We start from the raw sequence: 24,104 nt of genomic DNA, 5'->3' as shown, positions 1-24,104 counted from the left end.
CAGCCATATTAAAAGCGATGATAAAAGTACAACCCCATTTAGATAATGAGATGTGGAAAACCACCTCTGGCATGCAGCCGCACTTTTCTGTTTGACTGTTGGCACTGCAAAGGACTACATAATACTAAGTTTTACCAAATCTAGACTAGAATATCGAGCTGTATCACTCATTCTTTTTAATTATTCTTTAATACATATAACTTTGAACATTGTATTTGAGACTCTGCTATAAAAAATAAACATATTAATGGTTACAATGTCTATAGTCATCCAAAATTTAACGGATAATGGAGATTAATGTTAAGTACAGTAAAACCCTCTTTACAATATTACTTAGAAGGATTTTATTCTCCTGTAAGTATCATATTGGTAACAATTAAATTCCTTTGCATATTTTTTCACATTAAAAATTCCACATAGAGGTTGCCACCTTTTACCAACTTTATGATATTTTTAATTGGAAGCAAAGTGATCAGATAGATACTTTAATAATCCTGTGAGAGAAATTGTAGTACAACAGCAAAAGTACAAAGTCTGATTTGAGTAAAAATACTCCATAACCTACGAACAAAAACAAAACTTAACTTGACTGAAATAATACAGTAAATGAAGAACAGGTATCCAAAAACTACGGCTAAGTATACACAGACTCATCAGTCCTAAACCATCTGAAAAGCAAAAAGACTGGGATAAACAAATTGTTCCGTTTTCCATCTGTGAATTTTAAACAGATTTTTGCCTAAAATACTTTTTTAACAGCTAGAAATTTTAGTTCTTAAATTGTATCATTTACACAAACCATAGTGTAACACGCATGGGCACTTGGGTTCTAGATGGTCAGTGAGTCTGCACATTTCTTAAGTGTCAAAGCACCACCAGCTGAAGGGCTAGCAGAACCAAATTGTAAGCTGATTAGGTTAAGAACCATATTAAAATGATGCAAAGGAACAAGTAATAGGTTTATTCCATGCTGAAAAAAAGAAGAAAGAGAACACAACGTTTCGGCCGTGGAGCCTTCTTCAGGTGTCTGAAGCCAGAACTAGATATTTCTGTGGTAAGGTAGCTCCAGGGAGTCTCTCAAAGGTGACTCAGCAGTGAGTGGAGGAGTGTTCAAAAAGCTCTCAAAAAGTAAGCAGCGCTAACCTGAGGTCTTGCGTCTAGCCCTTGCTGTAAATAGTCAACAGCATTGAAAGACCTGCTCTCCATAGGCCTACATGTTGAAGTCTTTCAGTAACATCATATTACAATATTAATATTAATATATTCAAAAGAAACTTAAAAGAAATGTTGGGAAGGTTAAAAGTAATTCTACCTGACTGAAAATTACTGTCAGACAACAAGAAACCAGTATCAAGCAAGCAGATTAATAAAGACTGTGAATCTATTCTTGTGTCTCTATGACAGGTTGTTAAATTTTCCTATAATGTCACCATAAATTCACCAATCACAACAAAAGAACACTAATCATTCAACGTTTTATTTATATTGCCTCAAATAATAAATAAATGAATTCCTCATGGGTATAAAACACCCCTGTACATGTATTTATTTTTTACAATAAAAAACTGGTATTTGCAAGAGTAAAGTACCTAGTTTATCCTGTATTAGAATTATTTTTTTCATTCTTAGTAGCACACATTTTCCTTACCTTTTACGACTTGTTTTTCTAATTAATATAAATGCAGTACTACCATTCAGTAATGAAGTTTATTACAGCTCAGTAATAACTGACAAGAAAGTAAGTGAAGTGTACAGCTTTGCACCTACTGTAAAAGTGGAGACATCTTGCATAAAGAGGCTGGACATAAAGGTGGTTTTGTTAGCTGCTCCTGGGTGGAGGTGGGGGTGTGGATGGAGAAACAGCAGTGGCCTCACTCCCTTCCCATTCAACCAACTCACTCTCCTGCTCCTGCGGTTGGTCTAGCTTTCTTTCTTCTTACAATTTATTATGTTATCTTTTTCCACAAGACATGTGAGAACTGAGACTGCAATTACTTAGGGAACTACAGTTAACAAAAGTTTTTTATATTTAATATTTCTCTTATTTTGCAGTACAACACTTATATAATAATAATAACATCACTTCATTAACCTTTTACAATTTCTTTCGTTAGGAATTATCTTTTCGCATACCCCAGCCTGCTCTCCATGAGACACAGACAGGGAGAGAGCCTGGGGTCAGAGCGCAGGGTCTGCCATTGTACGGCACCCCTGGAGCAGTTGGGGTTAAGGGCCTTGCTCAGGAGCCCAACGGAGTAGGATTCCTGCCACCGCTCCGGCTCCCCACATATAGAGGCGTTAACACACAACGTGCATCTAACACTTTCCTGAAAGTCACTGAGTACCTAAAGCCCAACCCATGAAGCACTTCTAACAAAGAGACATACTGTAAACATGTTCTTTTGTTATTACAAAGACCAATGCAGGACGGGTGAAAAGATCTACAAGCGGCTGCCCACATTTACTCTAGTACTGCACAGCCTGCGAACAAGCAATTTTGGTCCATTAATGTGGCAAAGTAGACACTAATAATCTTACGCAAATAGGTGAATATGAAACTTGTGAATATTAAGGTTTTACTGTATATCTATTATTCAAAAAACACAATCCAAAGTATCCATTAGAAAACTGTAGTTATTACGGGGTAAATGGCTTGTATTACATTTTTTTTTAAATTGGTAACCTTGTCTAAAACAACATCCTGCTGAGGACCAACTGAAACTACTTTTTTTTCAAATGTGTTTTTCAGTATGGCTTATACTATCTCTGGGCCAGGAATGTAACCAAGCTTTAGACACATAGCAGTTTGGAGAATGAAGGAATCCAACACGCTGTGCCACCGTATGGTCAGCACAAAGGCCAAGACAGAAATGCCAGAGAGAAATTGTAAATAGTGTTTTTGTCAGTGGTTTGCTTGCATAGAGCATGAATTGATTACATGAACAAGGTCAATCAACATTATTTAAATTATAAGAGGCAAACGAGTGAATCATAGGGAGGTGTCGATTTGTACGGTTAATATACTATCATATATCAGTCCACACTAAATACAATGAAACCAGTCAAAATGATTCCAATTCCTAGCATTTAGGCAGCTGGATGATTCTTTATATGGAAACTTAAGAACGCACTTTGTTTTGAATGAAACATGCTCAGCAAAGGCCCTTTATTTCAGCATGTGATCAAATATTTTTCACCTTCATCTGTGACTATAAACATTTTTTCTTTGTCCCAGTAACACACACATTGTGAGCAGGGAAAGGTTTTATCTCTGGTAATAGACACAAAGAGAGGTGCCAGTATAGTTGAAATAATGTTTTTACTTACACAGCTGAAGGACATACAAACACAAATACAAACCCAAAACCTGGCTCAGGTACAGTAAATTATCCTAACTAGCATTGGTCAGTTAGCCTGCTTACCAGTTTCAGTACAGGTCTCATTTACACATCCAACCTACTTTCTCTGGGCCTCTTTCTCTCTCTTTCCCTTTAGTGTTTCCCTTCAAGAAGGATCTTCTTAAGGAAAGGTTCCTTCCTCTTCTCCCTCTTTTAGCCTGTAGGCTTGTCGATTCCATTATGCATCGCATGTCAGGGGAGCTGCTCTCTGTGACACATGACAAGCAGCTGAGAAGCCCCTTTGGAAGCCTTTGCTTCTTGTTCTTGATACATGTATGTAACCATGTACTGTATATAATGAAGTGGTTCAGGTGGGGAGCTGCGTCAGCATGCGTAGGCTGCAAAGGAACAAGTTTCGGCCGTGGAGCCTTATTCAGGTGTGAGCCTTCTTCTCACACCCGAAGAAGGCCCCATGGCCGAAACGTTGTGTTTTCTTTCTTCTCTTTTCAGCATGGAATAAACCTATTACTTGTTCCTGTATATAATGAATATGTGAATAATGTACAGTACGTGTGCATAATGTATATGATTTATACTGTAGATTGCATCCATGGAGTATTAAATAAGGGTTTAAAATTGGTGAATTGGTTTCGTGACTCATAGTATCTGTGCTAAATGAACAGAAAAGGCAAACAAAATACTATTTACATACAAAATAGAATGAAACTGGTGAACTGCTGAGTTTACAAGATGTGCCTGAACCTATATTATTAAATATTAACAGTCCTACTTCTGTGACATCCTGTAATTATCAAATTCAACTCAAATTCAAATTCAATTACTTCCATCCAGTCAACATTACTAAGCTGCTTACTTCAGGTAAGGATCATGAGAACACTGATCCCATCCAGAAGCAAAGGGCACTGACATAATACAACAATACAATATAAAGACACCAATGAACCAGTTATTTAGCCTTTAGGAGGCAGGAGTAAACTCACAAAGACACAAGCAGAACACACAAAATCTACAGCAATTCATCAATTTCAGTGAGGTCCATCAATTCAAAACCTGCCCAGTAGATTCCATCAAAAGACTAAAAGCATCACATGAAACTTGGCCCCATTAAAGTCAAAACACTTAAAATTATGGTTCCCATGGGTGAGAAAAGTAACTCAAAGCTGTTTGTTTTTGTTTAGGATTAGAAAATGTATTAAAACTGGCCAGGGCAAGCTAACAAATTTTAAAACAATCACCCAGCCAAGCGATTTAACCAGGAAAAATATCATAGCACATTTCTGGTTGCTTCTGCCAGCTGGTACACAAATTTAACGGCCAACTCTGTATTTCCTGGCAAGTGCGTTAATGACTTAGTGTTTTATTAATCTTCACTCTCTTTGCTTTCTTTCATAGATTCACCTCTTCAGAACATGACACTTGGGCAACCACAGATGCTGTAAAATCGTCTAGTTAAGTAAATTCAAGCAAAGAATTTAAAATGTGTTTATTGTCATAACTCATAGGCTTTCCGTGATTTTCCAATCTGAGCATCTATGCTTTAAGGCACACGCAGGATGCACTGTAACGGAGCCGAAGAGTCCTGTGACAGCAATTGCCGTGTGTGTAAGAGCGCATGAGAACGTGTTCAGGTTCACCCTATACAGGCTGTTATGCTCCTTCTGATATAGTCACAGGTTTCAGTAGAGATTCAGCTAAGTAACTTTTGATGTTTGACAAAACAGAACTTGTTTTTCAAATTTTGAAAATCCCTTTCCATTTACTTTGTTTCACTCATACAGCCTTTTTATTCCGATTTTGGAAACTTTAAGAATATGGAGTTACTAATGAAACAAGGTCAAAATCTGATTAGCTGAAAAAAAACAAGATGACCAAAGATGGAAAAAAGGGTAAATAAACTGAAGAAAAAAATCTATTAATTTGCCACTCTACTTAGTTACAGGATATCTTCAGGAAGCATCAGAATTCATGTATTTTTTGGATAGATTTTTATATGGCAAAATACCATAAATTATAAAAATTGTTCTCCCCTTTGAAAAAATAGCTTTAGAACAGAGAAACAATCATTCATTAAGCATTTTCATGTTTATGTCTTTGCATTAATAATGATTGGATCTGTCCTACATTACGGTCTTGTTGAGCTGGTTCAGTTGAGTATGGCTGCAAATTAATCAACACTTCTTGCACAGTGTATCAGAGATGCATCAAGAATTGACCTTAAGCACAGAGAAGCAGTCTGCTCAAAACCGTGACTCAGAAGCTGAAGTCTGTTAGTATAGTAATGAAAATATAATGGTTTTCACAAATTCCAGTGAGAAACCAAAAACGTTTTGTAATATTAGGGTAAGAAAAATCATTTTCAATACTAAATCACAGTACAAAATTCGTGTTGCCTTCAATGTCCAAGTTTTCTTGCTTTTATTAATTAAATGCAGACACCTTAAAGCAATTGATTTATCTAAAATACAGTCAAATAGCAAAATACATGTTTTGGTTACTCTTATCATTCTCGTTAAGATTGTTTATTGTTTGTTTCACAGGATGGCGGCAATGTTTTCATTCCCCAGCCCTGAAGTTATCCTCCGACATCCCTAGGAGAGTGTGAATCAAAAGCACGAGTCCTTTTACACCAGCACTACCAAAACAAAGCAATAGAGCTCAAATAAAGTCCTAAAACTAAGTTTTTAATTAGTTTTTTTTCCTTTCAAAAACAGAACACAGTATAATACAACTCTGTGAATTTGGATGTAATGGTAACATTCCTAATGAAAAGTTTCTGAGGAGTTCAAATATACTAATAATGTAGAAGGATGTCCAACTAAGGCAAAAACATGTAATGAAAATCAAATCTGAAAAACGTTATACTGTATATACCTACTGTAGCCATTCATTGATGTAATAAACAAAACACCGGAGGGAAGATATCAACACATCAACTAAATTCTCACACATAAATCGTGAAACCTTGAGACATCAATGTATGACACAGCCACACAAAATGCAGGGAGTGTTAGGAAAGTCACAACATGTTCTGCAGTGCTCTAAGCACACTATTCTCAGAATAAAGCTGAATGCGATTCATCAAAGAAGGAACCTGCAACAGTGCGACTAATATGTTGGCTTACTAATTACTAACAGCTGCAAAGAGGGCATCAAACTGCTCAGAGGGAATCTAGTGTGATCTAATACAGGCATGTGTCAAGGCGGTAATCAGGAACACCACTGCTAGGTATTTAAAGACACATTGTTTCGGAAAGCACCGTTGGAGACATAAAAATAATGCAACGCTCACCACAAAAAATAGCACAAAGGCTCAGTACACCAAAAAGGACTTAGAAGTATTTAGATACTCACTTCCTTCATATAACAAACCATTTTCATGCAATTAATTAATATAATACAGAATATTAACCCTTTATTTTAGAGACTTTTTAGAAATTGACTTGTTACTAAGAATGTATTTTAAGAAGACAACCTAAAATACATCCAGGGGTGCATAATATCAATAATATAGAGACAATATTAAGATGGACTACTATGAAAATTTGGAATTAAGGGGGGCATTTTAGCAGGCTTTTGGAATTCCAGTCAATCCAAAATTACTAACACTACAGACCCTCTGAATTGCCCATCATAGTTCCAGCTGAACAACAAACAGCTGAGCATGGCTGCGGACTCACTGGAGACTCATCTGGAGATGAGCTGGGAAGGGTCACTTCACCTCACCAACTACAAACCAGCGATCTAGCAACAGCCCTGGTCAAAGTCAACAGGGACCGGCTCTCTACTGCCAAGGTCAACAGTGCAACAATATCCACTGGAGAAGCTGGTCAGGGGAATAAAGGAGCCAGTTAGCAAGCAGGACAAGACTGTCTGCAGCCGTCACTCAGGAGCTGTGATCCTAGACTTTAAATCTGACGTTCCAAAAGGAAAATGAAAAATACAGACTGCACAGAGGAAAGAATTAGAGAAAGATATGAACAAATGTATGTATTGTACTAAAGTATCATCTATATCATTTGAATATAGGGTCTGCACTCTGAAAAAACAACAGGCCTTTAGTAGTTCCAAACTCAATTTGTGTGGATTAAAGGATCTTTTTATGTTCAAAGGTATAGTGAATACATTTTACACACATTGTATACAATGTGAAAAACTAAAACTGTTCGAATTGTGATGAATATATCAATATTATGAATCAGAATGTCCATGTGATATTACTTGTATGCCTGAAATGAACAGATTATGTATAAACAATGCTGAAAATGGCCCAACAAATAAGTTAATTTCATTCTTCATGCAACAAATAAACACGTCTAGTCAGTAAACACTCTGTGTGATGCATTCTGATGTGTGTGAATGAAGCGTGGATACACAACGAAACATCTCCATGAACAGCTGGACTTTACATCATAGGCTGTATGATGATACTTACAATTAGGCCTTAAAAAGAGTATTGATGAATATGCTAACAGCACGTACGTACTTGATGACTTTTATTTTCAAAATGTAAGAGAATACAGGTTTTCCTGTATAGTTCTAAGTCATCCAGAGAAGGTGATGTGATTTCTTTACTATATTTCACTGTAGGAAATCGAACTTCATAAAATAAAAAACAAAACAGACTTCTTGTTTAAAACAAAACGACACTTATTCCTGCTTTAAGACTTCTTTGTTATCCTGGACAGAGTACAATTATACAAAATTAAGATTATGCTGACAAAATAATCGAGCAAAATAACTATTCTAACTTTTTAAAAAATATTTTAAATTTTACCAAATATTTTGTCACTTGATGTCAAAACAGTCAAACATGGTTTCATTTTAAGCAAAGCAGTCTGTCTCTTGGTTTGATCCTGCGTCTCCCTTCATAACACAGATACCCTGCAGCCTTTCGAATGCAAAGTCTCTTGAGGACAGCAGTGCAAACAGCACTCCACTGAGGTAAAACATTTGCAAGTCACATGTTTCCCCCATTTACAGTATAATTTCATCTGAGATGTTACTGGACCCTTCAAAAATAATTACATTATTATTTATTTTTTCGGCAGCAGATGCCCTTATCCAGGGCAATTTCAATTGTATGCAAAGTTTACACTGAGCGTAAGATTTTCATCCACTACGTTACTGCAAAAAAAAGCTCCACAATGTTCTAAGACAAATGGGTACTGAAACACAAACAACATTCGTTTTGTTAGATTCCAGTTCCCTCAATTCCACCAAAAACACACAAAAAAATCAATTATTAAGTAACGGCAAAAGTGGATAATTACAGTTATTGCTCTTCGGTTGTGTTTAACCGTGTGAATTCTGCAACCTCACTATACCTTAAAGAAAATTTCAGATTGAAATTCACTTGTATCTTCCACAGAGAAGCTAAATAGCACACATACTGTATCAATTCTATGGCTTTATTTCTCAAATGCTTAGTTGATATTTTATGTAATAAATCACCATGTTGATGTTTTAGCTAAGTATAGGAAATTTGGTTACATTATACAGTAAGTAACTCTTCATGAGAATTAAAGCCAGGATTAGGGCTTGGAGTAGAATTTCATAAGGAACTTGAGTATAATTCTCCAGGTACACATTAGAATTCAAACAGTATGGCATGAATAAGAGACAGGCACAAACTTGTGTTAGAAATCTGAGTCGTGCTGCACCCCAAGGGCTTACAGAGACCAAGTTCAAGGTAAGCACTGTAGCCCTTAGTTTAATTTCTCATGCTTTTCATGTATAGGTCTTCATCTATCTATGGCCCATGTGTTTATATGTACGTCACTGTATTGGAATAAAACAAAAAGAAGACAGACTTAAACCACCTTCTCAATCACAAAACCTCACTTCATCCATTAAATCTGTACAGAATTAGCCAAGAATGACAGACGAATATCAGAAGAAGCCCAAAAACACTTCTACTTCTCTGGCTGAAGCCTAATTTCTTTCACCATATTTGTATAATTTTTTGCAGCAGAAAAATCACAGAACTGAAAAGGGCACATAATCAAAACAACTGTACTCCATGCATTAGGCCTCTCTATAAATATTTTATAAATTATGTGTAAGTGTTGACAACATTGCACAAATACTATTGGAGAAAAAATATTGTCATGTTTAGAATTTTACTGGTGGTTTGAAAACAATTAATATGTGCACTTTAAAACCTGGGAAAGATTATAAAAAACAAAAAGGTACAACAATGACAAACATTTCCTCAGGCTGTTCTGACAAAATCTCAGGCTGTATGACCTGGGTTTTTATCACATATTAATGTAATAATAAATGGTAATTTCCATAAATTGGAACTTTTTATAAACATGGAAACTAGCAGAAACTTTCCTCTGAAATTCAAAATGACATATGTGTAACTGCATTTTTATTTCCACAACTTACTATATTACTTTTCCATTTATTTTCCTCATAAAAAAACAACAATGATATTGGAAAAGCAATTCTTCCGCAGAAAGAGGATATGTTTTTTTGAACTTTGTGACCCCTTCCAAGACTTACAGTACATATGGTCCTTAATAATAACACAATCTGCCTCTTTGGCCAGTGATGCCATGAACATTATAAAAAAAGAATGAAACGGTACTGTCCTGCGTTTCACCCAATTAATTATTTGTAATCTGTGCAGCATTTTACAACAAAGACATTTTGACTAGGTATTGATATCTGATTATTAAAGAAAATGTTGGCAAGGATTGATAAAGTCACATGTTAAATGCCTATTTGAAAATTAAGTATTTTTAAATTAGGATTTGTCTGTTTTATTTCATAAGAACCTAGTTCTGAAATCTAGAAGTTTTAACATGAGATTGCATTTTAAGACTTCTCTAGTTGACTTCTGCAAATGTGGGTGCAGATTCTAATTAATGACTATAATACTATACTGATTTGGGTAATTCAATAAGCACTATTGCTATATAAAGCTGCCATCTAGTTAGTTAGATACAGTAGTTAATGTTTTCCAGTAATGGGAGGAGGCAATCAAACAATTTGGTGTTTTAACGAAAGAGCATGAAATTCTTTTTTGAACTGGGATGTTAAAACCAAGGGTAAACACTAGGAGAACTGATACAAAAATATATTTAATGAACGTTAAGCTACTGTACAGTATTTGCATTACTCTGCTCTTCCGGCAGCATGAAACTATACATCTCTATAGTGCACAACGATCAAGGTTTGAGGTGTTCATTCATTTTTGTCATGTTTCTGTGAGATTTTTTTTGGTCAAAATTGTCCTGTGCCAATAACAGAATATAAACGCCTGACCTGAAACTGTGAAGTGCATTTGTTTGTGCAGTTACGTCCACTCAGAGCTGGTCCAAATACTGACCTGAGATGAGCAGAGTGTTGTTTTCCCTGTCTTTCTTTGTTGCTAGTTACACATCCTAACGGTGTTCTGTTTTTGAGTCATCAGATACTTTACGGTGATATGACCCTTCGGTTCAGTCTTATTGAGGGTACAATTACTACATGTTGTTGCCTGGTCTGTCTCAAAATAAATGCTTTCAATACTTCATTGATCTGCATCAGACTTGATGAGCTTCCACCAGTCAAGCTGGATGGTCTCCTCCTGTTTTTAACTTTTCTTATGTTCAATATCTAGTTCAGCAATCTTTTCATCAGACACCATGTGAGATTCCTGCATATGAAAAATGCTAAATATCTTCGGGTTGTAGACAATTGTACAACATAGATTTCTTGGTCAATGTCAGAAATGTGTTTGCATTTTACAGAGGCAGGTGAGATGGTCCCTATAGGTAGAGGATTTTGAAATGGCAAAGGGACTAGCAGACATTAGTTTTAAAATTTGGTTCATTTTTTAGTCTTTTTCTCATCGTGTAAACTTAGGTAATGTACTGTGCCTTATTTTTTATGTCGAGACGCATATATTTACAGATGATCAGGGAGAAGTTGCTCGCTGTTGTAAGCATCGTGTGTGCAACACCAAACAATGCGTTGTCGGGATGTTATAACTTTACATTGCGCCATCTGCTGTAGTTTACCTGAGAGCCGAAATAACTGCGGTGTCTTCTTGACTTTAAGATATTAGGTCTTACTGTTAAAAAATAATGGTCGATCTTTAAAAGTGTTAGCACAGTTTGTTTTACGCCAAAAATGACGTGAGGAATTTTAGTCTTTTGCAGAAAGCTGGGGGGATGTGAATATATCTTACTGTTTTAATTGTGTTATTTTTAAAAAATACATTCGAGATGACAGTCCAGGTAAAGAGCACCCACTCGTACTGAAACGTTAATCTTTGGTATATTATCACGTCAAATAAACTCTGTACCTCTATTATACCTACACCTAGAATTATATATTTTATTACAAATTGAAACTAAACTGAATGTATTGTGAGGATATAAACTTGGAAATTATTTTAGCCACAGAGCCCCGAGTCCCTCTCGGACTGTTAAACCGCCTGTGAGCGAACACGGCTCCGGCGCCGCTCGAGTGGAGAGCTTCTGCAGAGAAATGTCCTGTCTGCGTGCTGGTGTTAATAACTTTACCTTTCCAGCATGAACAGCATGATGAGTATGCCCTCGAATTCCCAAGTGAACCAAAAAATACTTTGGTTGATCGATTCATTTAGATTTTACAAAGATCTGTATAAAACGATATGCCATCTATCTACGGCTTGCTAGAGTTTCTTAATCCGTTATCCGACTGCTGGTACTTGAACATATTCACCTTCATGAATGCGAGACACTATTCTATCCTATGTGAATGGCTTAATAAAGACAAAAGGCGCGGGTACTTCATTACATATAAACGATATAATTGCATTAGCTTTCAGCAAACAACTTTTGCAAAAATCGTGGCTACAGTAAAAATGACAGCTGAAACAAGCCTTCTGGAAGGCAAACCGAGGCAGACGCGTTTATTCAAAACTTTGAGGCTCCAGATTAAAACATCGTTTCAGCCTGTGGGCTTTTAAACGCAAGAGTGCTTTGTCAGCAGATCTGCCCCTGAACCCTTCAATATCTCAGACTGTTAATCAAACACTTACTGGTCTGCAGAATGACGTAATCCTGAAAATATAATTCTTATTTACAGTAAAACAGTACACACGGTTAGCTGCAAATGACAATGAGTGAATGAACAAGCAAAGTTAGATTAATGATATATTTCACCACTAGAAAGAGTGAACCGAAACTGATAAACGAGTCTTTATTGTTGCTTGTCAGTAAATCCGTAACTGTATATTACTACAGTACATTACTTTATATGTTGCTAAAGTGCACATGTATTTGGGCACCAGCGAACGTGAATTCCGGAATGTCACCAGCCTGTCACTCTCCTCGGTCAGCCCCGTCTTTGTAGGGCTAACCTCTCTGTGCTGTCTGTTATTGACAGGCAAATCAACCTCACAGACGAATACCAACAGCTTGGGGTTCATGTAAGGCAAAGAGACATCTTCAGACTGGAGCCCCAAAACCGGCTTTCTCGTCAGAGAACAGTTGTCCGCCCAAGTCTGCCAATGTTTAACAGCTACAGTTCAGTACACTTAACACACCCCCGGATTTGACTGCATACTTAGAACGACAAGTCTGCTTTTGAAAAACACAGACGTGCTTTTAGTTAGACTGACCTGTAGCATTCAGAGAGTACGCAACCTGTTAACTTTAAAAAAAAAGTAATTTTAGTCACAGCAGTTTACATTACTTCACTGTTCGCTGATACACACGCTACAAACTGATACAGATCTAACTGTTTATTAGCACGGGAATAATAGAGATGGATGTCATACATGTTATTTCCAACAGAAAACATCAGTAATCTAGGCAAGGAACTTAACATTCAACATCTGCAGGCTCAGTTTCGCGCTATTACAGAGTTCTGCGCAATAAAGGGCAATTTTATGAACTTACCAAACAAGTGCAGAGACGAAGCAACACTCTATGAGAAGGAACCACGTTGGACTGAGAGAAGATTACAATACGTTCTATTTAGAGAAGCATTACATCACCCCATGGTGACGTCACGTGGGATTCCTGAACTTCTAAATCATTGCGGTCCGCTCGGGGGTGGGGCGGCCCGGCCGGGCGGGCGGGGCCAGGCCGCACGCACGCGTACGGCTGCGCGGCGGTGGGTGTGCCCGCTGTCCGCCGCACCGCACCGCCGGGCCGGGACGGTCTGTCTGGGGCGCTGCTCGGTGACGCTCTCAGAGCTGAGGCTGCTCGGCCCCAGCCAGGGCTGTTCCATGCCTCTCCGGAATGAACTTTGTTTCGTTTCCCAAGTCCCAGCTTTCTAAATCGCAGTGAAATACAGCAGTAAGGAAGTTCTGAACCAGGAGCGGAGACGCAGACTACAGGAAAGGTTGCGCTGGCTTCACAGACCATTGCCCGAAGCATAATAAACAGGCAGCTAGTCGTATAAATACGCTGGAGCCAGGGTTTCTTGTGGCGATTTCTGAGCACCCCAACTCTGGCGGGACGCCTGCGCTCTCCCCTGTAAATTAACCAGCGTGACTCGAGCGAACCCAAGCAAATGATGAATAATGAAGCCATGTAGCATAAATAAATAATGCCCGGGATTATGTCGACTTCTAAGTGTTGAATTTAAGAGATGCCATTACAGAACCAGTGCTGGAGCTGAAATAACTGTTCAGTGATACCGGCCGGACTAAGGAAATGTTTTAAGGTGAAAAATAAAAAGCAAAGTTTATAATATTCCACCAGTGATCAGAAACATACATCCATTTTTAAGAAAACATTTCTTGCTGTACATTATGTTAGGGGAATGATAAAAACAACTTAATGTAAGATGTACATAGAGTATGCAATAACAAGAGCAAACTAATCTGAAGTTCCCTTTGAGTAGTAGTTTTGTATGACCAGTTGTCAGGGTCAGCTAAATAAAGTTGAATGCTATCTGTAAGAATTAATACAGACTCACAATTTTTGTTTTTATCACTGCTGTATTACTATTATTTATTAAATACAAATTCTACCTTTAAGCAGATTTTAGAAACTTCATTATGACAGCAGGTGACTCAATGAACCTCCTTTATATCCCAAAACGGATAAGAGCCTAAGCTGTAGGTGAAAAAAGAATAACACATCTGATCTGTCTGCTGTGAGAGCTGTCAGACATTCATGTATTGACATGTTTCAGCACATTTACACAGCACTCTTCGTTTATAGTTGTCAATGGCTAAGTCTTCATTTGCGTGCTCAGCCCAGCCCATGCAATGTTTGAGCTCATTAACCCAAGAGGATGATTAGAAATCAAATTCCAAAGCAAATTCCTTGAAATCCTTCAAAGGAGGATGAACATGATGGTCCAAATGATCCCCTCTGGATTCTAACTTTTCTTCTGCTCTGAGCAGTGATGTGTACAACAGATGCGGACTAATAAAGTGCTCAGTTTCCAAAATTCATTTTCTAACCCACATCAGAAACGACACCGATGTCTTCCTTATATCAGACAAGGAAAATTAAAGAAAAAAATGAAATTTGACATGTAACTTTACCTTGATGAAAATGGCTTCTATTTAAGGGTCTCATACATTTACTTTGATAAATCATGATGAATGAATAAAGAAAATATCAAGAATTTGTTTTAAAATCAGATGTTTTAAAGTCCATTTGTCATACTGTACAGTAGATCAACATTTATGAACTGAACCTTAAGTTAAGGCAGAACTGAATTTTTTGCACCTTTTTCTGAGTGCAACATCAGCAAATGAAGACTGTTCTTATTGAGGTGTTTATAATGCAGAATAACATTTAACTTACCTGAAGGTTATAGGGTTAAACAATGTAAAAGCAGGAATGTTTTCTTTTTATCCCTACAGCTACAGTGTATGTGTAACTCAGACTTACCCTCCTTTTCTATGACTGAACAGCAACATTCTGTTTTTACAAGGCTTTTACAAAGTCTACATTAAATTAAACCAAACTCACACATCCTAAACAAGAAAACAGATATTGAAATTTTAAGCTTAATATCTGCCCTTAAAACATATTGTCATTGTCAAATAAAATTCTTCACCTGCATGCAAGAGGAAGACAAACTGTGTAATAGACCCTGCAACGACATTCATAACGTTTCGGCTAATCTGAATTAAATCAGACTTCTCCAGTCATTGTATATTTATTTACATACGTCATGGCTTGTTATGCCAGCTTTACAGTATGTTGCCCAGCTTCCAGGAGGCCTGGTGCTATGTTTACAAAGCCTTTACCCAAAATTAGTGTCACTCAGTGAAACAAGGGCCCTCTGTTTTCCTTCTCCCTCAGCTGCCATGCTGTTCAAAATTCATTTATTTATAACCTCGAGAAATCACTTTAGCCCCAGAATGTACCTCAGAAACCTGCTATTGTAACAATCAGGCTACTGTGAGTGACTGTCAGGTGCTAGGTGTTATGAAATTAGCGGAATGGCACTTGATCACATTAAATTCTATTCATAAACCAAACATGTATTTCATTCAAAAAGAAAAAAAATATTATTTTATAATTTCACAGTCTTAAAGATGCAACCCTTCTTCTCTTAAATATGCCATTTGTGTGGTTGTTTTAGCAGGAGGAAATCATTATAGTCTCAAGCAGTCTCTGTCATGACACAAGCTGCACATGTATAATGTGTTTATCAGAAACTCAAGATCACATACTGTATGAAGAATTTACATATGACAGTTCCCTATAGGATGTTAATTTTGTACTGCCTCCCACAAAAAACGTTCAATTTGCAATTTCAAAATCTGTGTAAAAATAACACCCTTGAGACAGGACATTAATACTGCTTTGCTTCTCACACATCTGGCCATTTGATAGCACTCAGGAAAGAGTTTTCAGGTAACATGTAATTAATAATAACAGCACATGGAATTGTTTACAGTACATCACGTAGTTAACAATTTTTGGAATTCATAACATTGGGTGTCACACTGGCCTTTCAATTAGTTAGCAGAAAATTTATGATGATTTAGAAGAAAAGGGAGAGTAGAGAAAAACTACTTTATATGAGTCTGCGTATGTATGACTACAGAACCTGAAACACATGAAACATGATGTTTCTATCTCAGATGCTTCTTAGAAGATGCAAACTTCAGGGCCTCCATCTTCACACACAGACACGATGAGGTTAAAAGTGCAAAGAATGTACATCCATCAGCTCATCATCGTGAATGAGGGCAAAGGAGGAAGACCTCAGCTTTCTCATTCTCTTCCAGGGCTGAAGAAGGAAAATCGGCCCTAGATTACTGTGACATACAGTAGTTTAATTTTTTGCTATCAGCATGCAAAACCCTGCACATGTCCACATCACCTGCCACATACAGTATATGATCAGTCTTGAATTTGATCTAAATCTTTCAGAATTGCATCTGTTGCTTCTTGCAGTTTTTGCCAATCCTTTCCATTTGGTATCACATGTAATTTTGACCAGTTTACTAACTATTCCATAATCTAGATCATTGATGCAAAATAGGAGGAACAGTGGTCCTACTACATATCCTTGTGATACTCCAATGATTACATCACACCAATTTGAGGATTTACTCCTTAACTGTACTCTCTAATTTGTATTAAGGAATTCTCCATCCAAACAAATACATCTTCCTGAATGCCTACTGCATTGTAATTTGAGAAGTAATCCTTAATGAAGAACTTTATCAAAAGCCTTCTAAAATTTAAATACACCAAATCATATGCTCTCATATTCTCTGTGTGTATCTTTTACTGTTGTTGCTTATTCAAAAATCTGTAACAAGTTAGCTAAGCAAGACCTCCCTTTACTATTGTAAATCCATTTGGAGTTTTCCCTAGTATCCGATTGTCATGCATGTGATGCTTCTTAAATATACAGTATGTTTCCATAATCTAACATGAAATTGAAGTCAGACCTAATAGTCTATTGTTACTTAATTATTACTTAACAACCAATAATTATTTAATTGGATCAGTTTTTTTTACCCTTCTCATGAATGGGCACAACGTTATCACTTCTCCAGTTTATGGGCAAGACCTCTGTCTTGAGCAAATGCAGCAAGAGTTTTGTCAATGGCTTCTGAATAATAAACAAGCTGCTCTAGCCGTGTTGATGAAGCGAATGCCCTGGCTTCTTCCAAGAAAGAGCTCGACAAGACTCTTAAGTCAACTAGGAACCAAACAGGTTGGGGTGGTCAAAATACCAATTGTAACATTTCTTACGGTCATTCAAATTCTCATTTATTTTTCTGTGTACCAGACACCATGTGAGATCAAGCAGTGACTGAGAGCTGTGTCATATTTATGGGGTTTACCTGCATATCATTCGTCCTTTGCTACACCATACATTATCATTGCCTTCCTTCACAGTGATTTGTGTTTCCTGACAAACAGGAGCTATGCAGTAAAGTACCTTGTGTAAAAAGCAGAAGCCTACAGGTATGCTGTAGAAGGCAGACCTCAACTTTTGCTTGTTACGATACCTTCAGAAACTTCAGAGATTTCTGTAAAGCCTCATTAAGTCTGCTTCTTTCTGACCCTGATCAAGGATTCGCACCACATGAGTCACTTAAGCTGGACCTCTCTATGCTAATGCTTAACACAGAAGAAACCACGTAAACAGGAAGTGGCCCCTGCAGTTGACACAGTGTTCCTCGCAGCTACGGCGAGAGCCTGCTGACTCACACGGTGATTGGCAGCTTCCACCTCAGACTCCTGGATGCTGCGTTCAAGTCAACACCTACTTGTTTAGTTTAAAAGATTTCCATGACACCATCCCTGTGCTTACTAAGGAACAAAAACACGAAGCTGTAATGTATAGGAAAATACCAATTAACCTTGTTTTGGCTGAAAACATTAAATCTAATTTCTTTATCCTCACACTCTACAATTTTTATAATTCATACAGTGTACAACAATGTTTTTCAAATCTGACCATGAACTGAAATTAACACATTGTTACTATTGGAGCGGCTGCACTAATTTAGCCACAACAAATAGGGTGAGTACTTACGCAATCAACATATTTTAGTTTTGAATTTTTCTTAGCAATTTTTGCTGACATTTAACTTACTTTGGAAATAAAAGCTTTCTGTTTGAGAAATAATACATCATTTGTAATTCAACAAAACGGGACATCACTTTGGTGAATATGTCACGTTGGCCTGGTCTGTCAGTGTTGAAAAGTCTCCAGAGAGCCTGGTCTGTCAAAGCACATATTGCGGCATCATCAGCACCAACTCAGAACCCACTTAGTATGAAGGGGCAGGCAACCAAAAGGCCTTCATGGTAATCAAATTCAATTCAATTCAAAATACTCCATTTATCCTCAAGGGGGGCCAGCACTCCAGGCCAGAAGAAATCTTTCCGTACTTGACACAGTCCATGCTACTGTACATGACTCATTCCTCAGGATCCACAGAGACAATGGGTTTGTGGACTTGGGAACCTTTTCTGACAATTTGCGAAGAATACAAAGGTGCATACCTCTGAATTAAAAGGGAAAGGAAAATATGTTTTTTGCTTCACTTGAGTAAAGTTTGGGAATCATTCCTACATGTCATTTGGTGATGGAAACAGTGAAGCAAATTTTGCATAAGTGTTAAAAACTTTTTTTTCAATCCTGTGAGTCTTCATTTTAGTTTTAGGCATTCATGTTTTCTGGAACATGCTTGCTTTATCAGTAAAAGTGCTCAGAACAAGAAGAGAAGAAAATTCTTTAACAGCAGCGCAGGTAAAGATCTTTCTGTTATTTACTGTGCAGTGTTCTGGAATGTTTAGATCTCAAAATGTTTACTTTTTACACCACAGAGAATCAAGAGCATATTCCACTGAGTAATGGCTTTAGGACTGGAAAGTTTGAAAGAGTTATGCAACATTTTATAATGCATTCTTCTAAAAAGCTGCTGTAAGTCAATGTCTGAGCCTGGCAAGCAGACTAGGTGGAGGCCACTGCCTACAGTATACGCCTATAATAAACCCCAGAGATCTGTGAACTGGGGAGTGGGAAGAGGGAATTATGAAGCGTATTAAGAGTAAGTGTGATTTAGTGTTGTAAAGATTTTTTTTCTCTTTTCCTTTAATACATGTCTGTCATGTTTCTGCCAGCATTTTTCAATTTGACTAGACAAGAGTCAGCTGTCTCAGGACAAACCCAGATGGAAAAGGCAATTTCAAGTCTTTCTTCTACTTGCTCCTGTTGACAGATGAAACAAGAGATTAAATATATTTTAATAACCTAATGGTCATTCTTTCCTAATTCACACTTTTCCCCTAGGGTTGATCAAGAGGAGACAGCTTCCCATCACAACCTTTAGTGTCACTCCAGGTCTCTGCAGGGTCAGGTACTTTATCAAGACCTTCATTGCAACTCTGGTGGAAAAGGTCTGTCGGGTACTGTACAGGGTTACATTACTCACATTCCAAATCTTAAAATGTTGCTTTGGGACACAGGCAGTAAGAGGTTGATTTAGGATAAAATAAAACATGACTATTTTCTGTTTGGTTGATTGTACTTTTAAATGTAAAATGCAGCAGTTTTTATTTTTAAGGGTAAATAAATAAAAATATTTTTTATTGCTTTATTATATCAGATAAGTGCCCTGCGATGGACAAGCATCCAGTCCAGGGTACACCCTGCCTTGTACCCACAGCCTTGTACTGGATAAAGAAAAGGTAGCTACCCATCTATTCTGTTTAATCAGGATGTTCAATCTCTGGAGAACTACAGTATTAATCAAATGTTAAAAATGGTGTAACCGGTAAAAAATATTATTAAATACTAAACATAATCTAATACAGTATTTACTCAAAAACTATTGTATGAAGTGCAATAATATAAAAAAAAGAGTTGGGCAATTAAAACAGAACAGCTTTGTTTTTGTTTTATTCCAAATCTAATCTTACTAACGTCATGAGTGTATGTCCACCCCAACCTCTTGGGAGAACTATGAGAACAACATGTTTCAGTTATGAGAATGTTAAAATTATATTCACCATCCCTACCCAGACTAAGAACAAAGCCACTTGGTTTTAAAACTGTCTCCTTCTGTTCCTCGTGGAGGTCTTGTTGTCTGTGTCGTGAAGGATCGAGTTGCACACAAAAAAACATTTAAAACTTTGAAATATTTCAGAACAAATACCTGCATACTGTCGAACAACAAAGGAGACAGGCTAAATGGCTGCAATGGTTTATAAATGTCAGAACGCAAGAGATAATTTGTACAGAACTAGAGCCCTGGCACTGAGAAAAACATTTCCTAACCAAAAGATTCCCAGAGCTGATAAGACTCTGTTACTGCTGTTTTAAACCTGTGATCAAGGGGGCTCAGGCACACCCCTGCTCTGTGGGAAGAAACAGATCTCAGCTACCCCTACCCAGGGCATTCATCTTACTCAGACATTGATTAGCATGCTGTCGCCAGCTGACTGTTTGTATAACCAGTTCCGCATCCCCCTGTACATCCTGGATGACAGCCTTTTACGAGAAAAAGGCTACAGTAGATTATTTGTAATTCATCCACCTTGGCCTGGTTGGAAAAAAAGTCCTTCTGCTCTCACAATTGCCATCAAGCAGCAGACGGACATCTGAGAAACTTCATGCTTTTGTCGTCCAATGTTAATCAGTAATTATACTCAACAAGTACTGGGATAAAATAAATAGCAAATAATTATCTTTTCCTAGAGAGACATCATTACTTTTACACAGAAGAGCATACACTAAAGTTTTTGAATGAGAACTTTAGAAACTTTAGAGAATATTACTGTAATAATGTTCTGAGGGATATTGCCTTAAAGAGTTTTCCAGAGCTACTGGAAAAAGTAAGAACACCAGCTGTTTGTCGTCATCTCGGATGATGCTGGAATAGTGGGGTGGGACACAGATAGGAAGAATTATGTAAAATATGGGTGCAAGTCCCAAACAGTTTAATTTTCCCATGAAAGTTAAGACTTGGAAAACAGAAGAACTGAGGGAGAGAGGGTGGGACTTGTCTGTGCAGTTCGATGAGATATCTGTATCTCACCCAGGCTAGCCCTTATTCCAGGACTTCAGGAGGAATGGACTCTGGTCTGATTTAATTTTTCCCCCATGAAATAGATCTAAGGAAGAAATCAGTCAGAGAGCTGAATATGAAATGTCTAATGTATTTACCTTAAGATGGATGGATGTTTGCCCATTATGCCTTCCGGCATGTAGGGGCAGCGACATCCTGTTGCTGTTTCCGTAACATTATGAGACAGGGTTGTCAGCCTTGCGCCCAACCTCCAACATGGAGGACCTGGCACTCGACGTGGGCCATGACCCCACTACCCCAAGATTATGTTACCTTAAGATATTACTTTTTAAAAGTAGTATTAGAAATTTGATACATGATGCAAACAAATATTTTTTCAGTAAGGACTGCAAACTTTTAAAAACCTAGTAAAGGTTAAAAGAATCAATTACAGTACGTACTGTACGTACCCAGTGAACACCTGTGTCTACTAGGTTTTCTGCTTGTGATGTATTTTAAAATCTACCTGTAATTTTTAAAAAGTCAAATGGAATTTATGATTGGATGAACACTGCACAAAATTCTGACTTTCAAAACTGCACACATCCCAGATTGTTGCCTTAAATGTAATTAATTGGACTTCTGGAGAAGGAAAATGAGCTATTAAGGACTGTTCAGACAGAATTCATGAAGGAAGAAGTTTTTTGTGTTGTTTGTAGGGGGTCAGCTTCATGGAACCGGAGAGATTGCATATACTAATAAGAACTCAGTGCAGGACAGAGGAAAAGAAAGTCTAAAAGAGCAAGCCTATCAGCTAAAGATATTAATTAAGAACTAGCACACATTCAGGACTGGAATGGGAGGTTGTGATGTAATCAAAATCACTCTACTCTAAATGAGATTTTATAAACCACACTCCATCTTAAACTTTCAGGAATATGTTTCTAACCAAACATTTGCAATGTGTCAAATGGCCTCCTCTGGCATCTAACCTCCATGTGGTTAAACATCCATGTTTTTAGATGACCCCCCAGTGTAAAAAGTTTTTTAAAAATGTTCAGTATTAATCAGGCATTGTCAGAAAAAGGTTTAAAATGATACTTTATGTAACATATGGGCCATTTTTATAATCTCCTTAGACTTAGATCACTGGGATTCCCTGTTGAGAGTACTTCTGTTTGTTTTTAGACACAGGCAGGATGCAATTATAATGATGGGACCAAACAGCAAAGTTGCTGGAGCCCTATTGTTATTGTTTGGTATATTTTGTTTTCTTCTGCCATTATTTTCACTGCCCAAGAAATTCCAATCATCAGATCAAAACTATTTTTTTAATTACAGTCTTAACATAACCATTTTGTATCCCACTACACTGTGTCATTCTCATTCTTTTGAACAACAATATAAAAATAAGTAACTAAGAAGTACAGATGGTCAGAAGAGTCCGATCCTATAGTTAAGAGCCTCTGTGTTTTTAGCGGACAGTTTGTACCCCTTGTTCATACACTGTGCTCAGCCTTTGCTTTGTTGTACTTAGATAGATACTTTATTGATCCCATGAGGGAAATTGCAGAATTTGCAGTACTTGCCATATTAAACACCTAATACTGATCCAAACTTTAACCTTAATCCTAAAGTTGCAAAATTATAATAAAAACAAAAAACGACTAAACTGTATTTAAAATAGAATACTAATATACATATTTATAGCTGGCATTTGTATGCTGTATTCAGATAAACACATTTTACAATACTGTTTCTAGCTCTATTAATTTTCCATTACTCTAAACCTTATCCTCATACTTACTCTGAATCTAGATCCGCTTACAACCTTAACCCCAACCCAGCCTTCACCTACTGTAGCATTGCTAAAGCTGGGTCATCTTTCTTCTGTTTCTCCATGACTGGTTTCGCCTCTATCCTCAGTCTAATGTCCTGACTTTCCTTTTGCACTTTATGACCACCAGTTTAATGCTCAGTCAGCTCCAGCTTCATTTGCTCTTTATGTACACAGAGAACAGTCTGGAACATTCACATCTAAAAAGGATCTTATGTTTTTATCTCTTCAGCACGGTAAATTCCTGATGGCAGAGCATAACTGGGTAAACAGAAATGTTTTAATTGCATTACTGATGCTGCAGTTATTAATCCCATTTTGTTACTCTTGGGGGAGTTTTCAGGCATGTTAGAGAACTTTTTAGTTTGAGCTGAACCATTCACAATGTTTACACATTCAATGTTTAACTGAAACCAATAAAAGCTACAATAAACAACACTGTGGCTAACCTATTATAAGACATGAGTAGAAAACATAGTGACTGTTAGTATTAAAATGCTTTTATGTGTACTTGCCCAATTATGCATTGGCTCATATGTAATTTGGCTCAGTCAAAACCAGATGCGCTAGATGTACAGTCGATGTGGAAACATGACAGGATAGAAAATACTGCTGGTGACATGAGGATATATTCTTCCATCATCATCATTTTTTTAAAACTACAGATATCAATAAGGTTAAATAGAATGTCTTAAAACATGACTTGTCTTGTGTTCTCATGAATGGTATTTTAATTCGTGAGTGCTGATATTAAACTAGGCTAAGAAATTGTGAATGTAATATAATAAATTCTATTTCTATATCAGTTGTTTCAGCTGAGCAATGTTGACATATTTTCAGAGTGTAATAAATGAATGTTAAAATAACTTGTCAAATCAACCAGTTGAAAGAGGATGTAACACAACTGAAATCTGTAATAGTGAAAATGCAGCAAAGGAGTTACAAAGATTTCAGGCTGTTGCACATTCAAAGC

General features: G+C 37.1%; 1 protein-coding gene across 1 annotated transcript in view; it reads right to left on the bottom strand.

Annotated features, from left to right (window-relative positions):
- The window catches only part of creb5b (cAMP responsive element binding protein 5b), a 101,465-nt gene extending 88,122 nt beyond the window's left edge, over positions 1-13,343 (bottom strand). Inside the window, exon 1 of the mRNA XM_088929507.1 lies at positions 13,238-13,343. The gene's annotated coding sequence lies outside the window, so the exon portion shown is untranslated. The remainder of the gene's footprint in view (positions 1-13,237) is intronic.
- Between the last annotated feature and the right edge of the window lie 10,761 nt (positions 13,344-24,104).

This window comes from Atractosteus spatula, chromosome 12 (genome assembly GCF_055471065.1).
Source record: "Atractosteus spatula isolate fAtrSpa1 chromosome 12, fAtrSpa1.hap1, whole genome shotgun sequence".
NCBI lineage: Eukaryota > Metazoa > Chordata > Actinopteri > Semionotiformes > Lepisosteidae > Atractosteus > Atractosteus spatula.
This window is presented reverse-complemented; position numbering and strand designations above follow the sequence as displayed.